The 7,870-nt window shown below is 35.7% G+C and overlaps 1 protein-coding gene across 1 annotated transcript in view; it reads right to left on the reverse strand.

Moving 5' to 3' along the window:
* The window catches only part of LOC117120584 (urotensin-2 receptor-like), a 32,444-nt gene extending 25,715 nt beyond the window's left edge, over positions 1–6,729 (reverse strand). Inside the window, exon 1 of the mRNA XM_033265615.1 lies at positions 6,497–6,729. The gene's annotated coding sequence lies outside the window, so the exon portion shown is untranslated. The remainder of the gene's footprint in view (positions 1–6,496) is intronic.
* Between the last annotated feature and the right edge of the window lie 1,141 nt (positions 6,730–7,870).

A 7,870-nucleotide genomic window follows, 5' to 3' on the forward strand; every position in this document is an offset into this window, starting at 1 on the left:
TATATATATATATATGTGTGTGTGTGTGTGTGGGTGTGTGTGTGTGTGTGTGTGTGTGTGTGTGTGTATAGACATGTGTTACAGATCTTCCGGATGGATTCTTTCAACTTGTGTTGCTACCGAGAGCAACCAGCTTAGGTCCGTTGTGTGATGTGCGTCCCGTTGTTGAATTGCATTGGATTACGTAGGACGGTGTAGGACTTAATGGTGATTTGTAAAACGATGAGCGCAGGAATTCATGTGTTCCGGGATATGGTATATTAAGAATTACCGGGTAGGCCTACTGACAGCATACAGTGACTATACATCAATTCTAAAAAAAATACTTGGAATAAAACAATCTTACATTTACTATAATTTCTTAAATTTCCTCTAAACTAAAGACCACTTTTTTTCAACAGGTATAAAGGAATACAAAAATAATAATTTATGACTTCAATTCTTAAATGTATAGTGTAGTATCATACGTCAGCATTGAACGCGTACCAATGTTCCTGTTATTAGTGTACTTTTTTGTTTAGGTTCAGAAATGTATAACTATCAAAGGACATTATATTTATACAGTATGACATGTATTAACCATCACTGGAATAGACTAAGCGATAGGCCTGTGTGATTAATATGCGCGTCTTTAATCCGCTCAATCCCGCGACATTATACCTGCTCCGTTGACTATATAAAAACATAATCAACTCCGGACAAAAGCAATCGAGATAAATAAAATCGACATATTTTATCAAGAAAAGCTAATTTTAGCTAGCCGTAATTAAAATTATACAAATACAAACGCCAGTTCTGACAAAGTTGATAGAGATAAGGTACTAAATGTATTTAGGTAGGTAAATAGCGGTTCGATTTCAGACAGTGGCATACTACACAACTGGAAACTTCGGAGAGAACAAGCTAATTTTTAAGTTGTCTGAAACGGGAGGTAATAAGTCGCCGGTCATAATGTGCGACTAACATCAAATTGATGGAGAATGTAGAAAATATGGCGCCAGTGTATGATTGCTTAAAAACTTGACCGTAACGACACTGTAAATTAGTGAAATCATAAACTCGTTGTGACGCGACGACGGCGCGACAAACATGTCCCTCCGTTAAAATTAACGTTACACTGCATGTTCGAAAACAGTAGAGAGAAATTAGGGTTTCTGGCTATTTTGAAAAAAAAAAAATCTTGTTCATGTTCAAAGGTATAGTCCCATATGCCATATGATAAATTAGTCAAGCCCTTTTAGAAAACATCAACCTCACATTGATGAGTTAAGTTAACGCAAACAATGTGATGCCCAAGGTGTTTGCTAAAATAAACAGCCAGATTTCGTTGATTCAATGTCAGTTTCACTGCATTGTGAATGCTATTATAAAGTGGTGTATATTCTGCCAAGAAAAAAAAATGTCATGTTTATATAGACATGACGAATAAACATTATTCGATTCGATTGACTGTGAAACTAGCCTTTTATACGCTCAATGATTAAAGTTAGACTGGTTTGAGCATCATGTTTGAGGTAAACACGTGAATGCAGCAATGTAATCGTTGTTCAAATATTGTTTCATTTTTAACTTTTAATATTTACGTAGTTTCATATTATTTAAATAAAATCAAACAATATACACATATAGACCTATCAAGTCAATCTATGTAGCGAGTAAACTTCAGCGAATAAGTATTTAATACCTAAACGTAAGGTACATAAAATTTAAAAAATAACAATATAGAGAAAATGTGATTATTAATAAAATAAACAGTAATGATTAAAGAATAAAGTAACCGTAATGGCATTATTCCATCATTCGTTATCAATCCCTTTTCTTATTTATTTTATTCTTACAAGAATAAAAAAATTTCCCACAACCTTTTAACACCGTTTTCTATAAATATAGGCCTACATAATTAAAATTATAAAGTTATTAAGAATCGTTGTGGGCGTAATTGTCATAGGTATGAAGTATCAACGTCGCCGTACAGACCTTCCATTGCAAGTGGTACGTGTTTCTGTAACATCAAGCGAACTTACATTAATGAGTGTTTATATCACATGTATTTAAATCATGTATATTGTGTGCTTTGCCCACGTATTGGCATAGATCTTCATTAACCTGCTCATACGTTCATCAAAAATAGATACATTTGTTGTATAGAATTCACTTTGCGTGATTTTCTTTCGTCATACATACCCTGTGAGTGTAATGTTTTAAACTAAAGCAATTTAGATCAGATGACGCGAACACAAGCAATGTAAGTAAACGTTGCTTGCGATGCGTACTTATTTTTTAGTCATATATATATATATATATATTTATTTATTTATATATATATATAAGTTTGAAAGGCAAATGTGTGTGTATGTATATGTTTCATATATATATATATATATATCTGTCTCTTATACACATCTAGATGTGTATAAGAGACAGATATATAAACTAAATCTATCTCAATGAGGCTCAATGAGGTTAAGGGGTGGAGTTGGTGGTAGTAGAGATAGTAGTAGTACTGTGCTGTGTCAGTATAGCATGAGGCCTGTGGCAGTAAGTGATGTCAATCAAACATAGGTTAACAAAATGTGAATGAAAGTGTATCTTTTTTTACATATCATCTATCTTCATTCCATTCATTACACATTTATTCAATCAATGGAGAAAAGAAACAATACAAGAATCCATCAATTTGGATCAAGCTTAGAAGCTGAGCTTGTCTCAGCTTGACACGGACGAGACACAAATCATATTCACGAAAAAAATATATCAATAAACAAACGAACAAAGAGTTAGACAACAATTAAAAATTTACAATAAAGAACAAAAGAGAAAAAGTAATAAATAAAGAAAATAATTAAAAGTTACAATTGGTACATTTCTAAATAATTCATTTTCCATCTGTTTTCTAAATAATTTAACATTTGTGCATATATTAAATGTATATCATCAATAGTATTCCATAATTTTGGTCCGTAGACCGTAATAAAAAATATTGACTTTTACTGAGATCGGTTGTGCTTTCATGACATCTGCTACGAAGATTTTAACGCAATATAAGTCAACGCAAACCCATTGCAAGTGTCTGCCACTCTAACAAACATAAACTGCCAGAGGCAGCGACAGATTATGAGAAATAAAAGAGAAGAGACATCAACGAGTGGTGGAACATATGCACGCGCGATGAGGGAGTATCAACAGACGGCTGTTTTATCTGCAGCTTCCTATACTGTATTTCCCCTGCGGCTAAGTTTGCCAAACTCACGAATTGGTCTTATCAGTCATTCGATAAGATCTGACGGACGACAATGATTTCAAATACTCCAAATTGTATCTATTACTTTGAAACATACACCCAATACACTGTATCCAAAACGAACATATTATAATAATTGAAAAAAATATCAATAAATGTTCCACATACAGTAGGGGCCTATAGATTTCTTCTTTTTTTGACATAACATCAATGGATAGATTGATCAATCGATCAATCAATCAATCAATCAAATAATCAATCGTCGGTATTTCCATAGTTTCCAACCAGAGAGATTTGAAATGCGTGAGTGACTACACCATGTTGGAAGGGGGTGGGGCAGGAGTGGCGGAGCCTCCGTGGGGTACCAGGCCCCGCGCTCCGACGATCTGTGCATTTTTAAGCTGTTTTAAAACGATTTCTGGGAGTGTTTGTTGACAAGACCGGGAACATAAACAAAATATTTTTAATAAAATCTCGTACAATTTGAGTTTTCTCGGAGAATTGATTCTCGAACGAGAAAACGAAAGCTCTCTAATGACTCACGTTTACTGCATGACAGTCTTTGTATTTTAATAAATCCAATTTATTATAATTTTAAATACATTTTTCCCTGAATCCGTGATAATTCGTTATCACGCAGGCTTGTGCTAAATGCGTGACAAATTTACGATCACGCATGTGTTTCTGCAAAATGCGTGTTTCATCTAAAAATCACTTTGAAATGCGGGACCGTCCTGCACGATGCGAGACGGTTGGTAACTATGGTATTTCTTAAGGTACAACTCTAAATTCATAAGGACGTTTATGATAATGCAAGTTTAAATATTCATAACAGCAAAATAATGTTTTAATTAACAGGGACATATAGTGTATATTAATTATCGTTATCAACTCCGATAAGGCAAGTACCGTTTAATCTTATAGCTGGCGCTATACAATTTGATATTTACTATGATTCCACTAAATATTATTATTATTGTTATTGTTATTATTATTATTATTATTATTATTACCGTATTATTATTATTATATCATTATTATTATTATTATTATTATTATTATTATTATTATTATTATCATTATTATCATCGGTATTATTATTATTAACAACCTAAAAAGCCTTAGGCTACTCGCCAGGTCTTCACGTATTTTTTTTTTCATTTTTTTTTTACTTCTGCCTTTTGTTTTTTCTAAAGCTAATAATAATAATAATAATAATAATAATAATAATAATAATAATAATAATAATAATATTTAGTGGAATCACACTAAATATCAAATTGTATAGCGCCAGCTATACTAATATAATTGCCTTATGATAACGATAATGATCAATATAATTATTATTATTATTATTATTATTATTGTTATTATTATCTTTGTTAGCCTTTGAAAAGAACAAATGGCAGAAGTAAGAACAATAAGAGAAAAAACGTAAAGACTTGGCGAATAACCTAATGACCGACTTACAAACATTAAAAAGCAATGTTAAATGACCCCCGCGGGGCTTAACTTAAAAATAGTTGGTGATCAGCACGAATTGAGTAGGCTCTGACGTTTACATTTTGAGGATACTCGATACTTATCTGCCATTTGCTTGTTAAGTATATCACGGGTAAGGGAATATATCTCGAAAAAGCATTTTAACTAACGCGTCCCACTTGACGTGTACTACTTAGGCCTATGTACTTTACAACAGATAGGTAAACTTACAACACCAACAAATGTCAGGGGCGGATTGATGTTTCTGTCGGGGAGGGGTGTGTGTGGTGGAGGGTGCGAAGTGGCCACCGAGAACGTTCATAGCATAAATCGTTGACTGTGTGGGAGGAGTTGGGGATGGTGCCTGGATCCGCAAAACAATGTGCTCGTGATCTAGCAAAAAAGTAAGATAACATTAAGTTAAGATGCTGTACTGTATTTCATGCGCCGCTGAGCCATGATTATTTTTACCATGTTTCGATTCCTAATTTCTATAGGCTTCTATCCCTGTAAAATACAAAGACCTACAAAGCAACATATTTCGGAAGACACGCGGTTTAAGCTCTCGTGTCCAACATGGCCCACCGCATTAGTGTATGTTAGAGAATGCATTGCACATTTTGTAAAAGATCATGCCTTGTCTCCCAGTGGATAGCTGACTATCACCACCAGACGTGGTGCTACGCTGTGGCTGCCCTGGATCCCCAGCGATCTTTTCAAAATATAGTAGCTACTCAAATAGGAACAATATGAGTTACTTTACTATACGTTTATTCTATAGAATACGACATCTGGTTTTTGTGCAATGATAACACACAATAATCGCTCGTACGCATGGTTCTGATGACCAGTGTCGTCACTACTACTCACTGCATCATTTCCACAGTCAATCGCTGATGCACACAACTAAATATGTTCACATTCCCACTAAAGTTTACGATGACTTCGTTGATAAAAATATAACCATTTTAGTTTATTTACATTAAATAATGAAACTATCACAAACTCTACCTGACGGCGTTAATAATGTTCTTTGCGTGTACTCCTATATTTAATTTAACGATGGTCATTTGTACCACAATCAGTGGCGTAACGCCTATGCGTTCTGCTCTCGTGCGGCGGTCCGCAGGGTAGAGGCTCCGGGTCCCCCTAACCATACGGAGGCTCGATCTGAGCACCCTTACCCAAAGGGGCTAAATTTCTTGATACAGTACAGCATAATGTGTCCCTGACATCGACTGTAGGACATACTGTATATCATATTATATCCAGTGGTGGATTTATAGAACGATAAAAGTTCTATAAATCCAAATTTTAAGTCTTTGAGTGCTATTTTCGGCTATCTAAAAGTGCCATAATCACAAATTGTCTTACCTCAGTCCCAAATGGTGGGGCTGAGGTGGATATAGATCCTCCATCTGTGAGCTCTCCCTCTTCCCCTTCTATTTCAAATTCTTTGATTCACCACTGATCTCATCATTATTCGTCGTTAAAACATTTAAAATATAATGACAAAAACATGATGAAAACACGAGCATATCTAAAAGTGGAATTGGCGACCCGGACACTTAGGGGCCACCAGTGTCAGAGGCCAAAGGGTCCCCGGCCCCAGCGTTACGCCACTGGCCACAATTTATGATAAGCTTTGGATTATAGGCTATACTGATTTAATTAAAAACTTCCACAAAAAAATGCTACCAAAAAACATGGTAGCACTGACACAGAATTATCTATAAAAAAACAAAAACAAAAACATGCAGGCAAAAAACTTACATGAATTCCCGGCTAAGAGTCCTGCTGTGGTGTTTGTTGAAACAACTCATGAGATAACTGAAATTGATGGTAGGCTCGATTGCTTATCAACAGAATCACTAACAGGTTCTGTGGTTTGTTATGGTAACACTTCCGGTTTTGGACTGCGCTGTTTCTCCAACCATGGAGGTGCTCCAACAATGGCTCGCGAACTCGTTTCGTCTGGCTATATTCTACCTTGAAGTCTTATAATATTCGACGCTCTTGCGGACATGAACACGGGAATAAGCAATACTCATTCTCTATAAGTGATTGGCCGTTAGCTTATGAATATTCAAGAGCTTTAATACCTCTCTTATTGGGTAAAAAGTCATGAATATTCATCAGCATATCTTTGATGATTGGCGGAATGTTTCAATGGTACTTCTCCGCAATCATGGGCGTATGTAATTGATATGATTGCAAAGTTAGCCGCATTACGTGGAAACAGCATTATTAATTTATTTCATTTGATTAAAATAACATTTTAACGATACTATGAAAATACCTATTAAAGTTCAATCAGGACATCCTGTTAATAGACCTTTCCGGAGTGTCAATCAAACTTAACAACTGACTAATCAAAACAGCGCTAGGAATACGCGCGCGTCTTACAAACACACGTGTTGTCCCACAAACGCACGTGTTCGCCTATGTTTTAACACTGCTGACTTGTGAGACCTTAGCAACAATATCCAAGGGGTGGAGCTTAGCGGAAAGGTCCATTTAATTTTGTTAATACAATGTGAGGCGTTAAATCACGTACGGTGCGCTATCGCTGACAGGGAGCGTTCCGATTGCGTCGGGGACAGCTTCTCAGCGCAAGGATTGCAGTAAAAACGCTGTAGCGACTTTGTAGCGGTTCTATGGGAACCAGACTCTATACGGCAACTAAACAGTATTTTCTCTCATGACTTACTATCGTATCTTATTTATAGCAGAAACAAATGGAAAGATAACCAATAATCATTCATTTATCTATTGACATTCAGTCAGAACAATAGTATCTTATTAATTAAAGAGTTTAATATAGATTTTCACATAGCTACAATGTGATGCGTTGAAATCACGTATACGGAAACAGTCCTCCTGCACGTCAGCGATAGTGAGTCGTTCCCTCTCATGACTTAAAATCCAGTGGTGGCTGCCAGCGAGAATTTGCCACTAAGTCCAGTCGGACAGGCCTGGACCATCCTGTCGTCCGACTCCACGACTAGGTCGTCGGATCAAAAATAAATATAATTAAAATTTGCCTATCCAACGTTATTTTGATTGCTAAATTGTGGTCTAAAAGCACAATTCGGATCATACTAAGCCATAAAACTCCCCGCGAAACCCTACCAGCTAGGGACTTTT

Source organism: Anneissia japonica, unplaced genomic scaffold, assembly GCF_011630105.1.
Source record: "Anneissia japonica isolate Jap-2015-1 unplaced genomic scaffold, ASM1163010v1 scaffold3474_len973312_cov172, whole genome shotgun sequence".
In the NCBI taxonomy this organism is placed as follows: Eukaryota; Metazoa; Echinodermata; class Crinoidea; order Comatulida; family Comatulidae; genus Anneissia; species Anneissia japonica.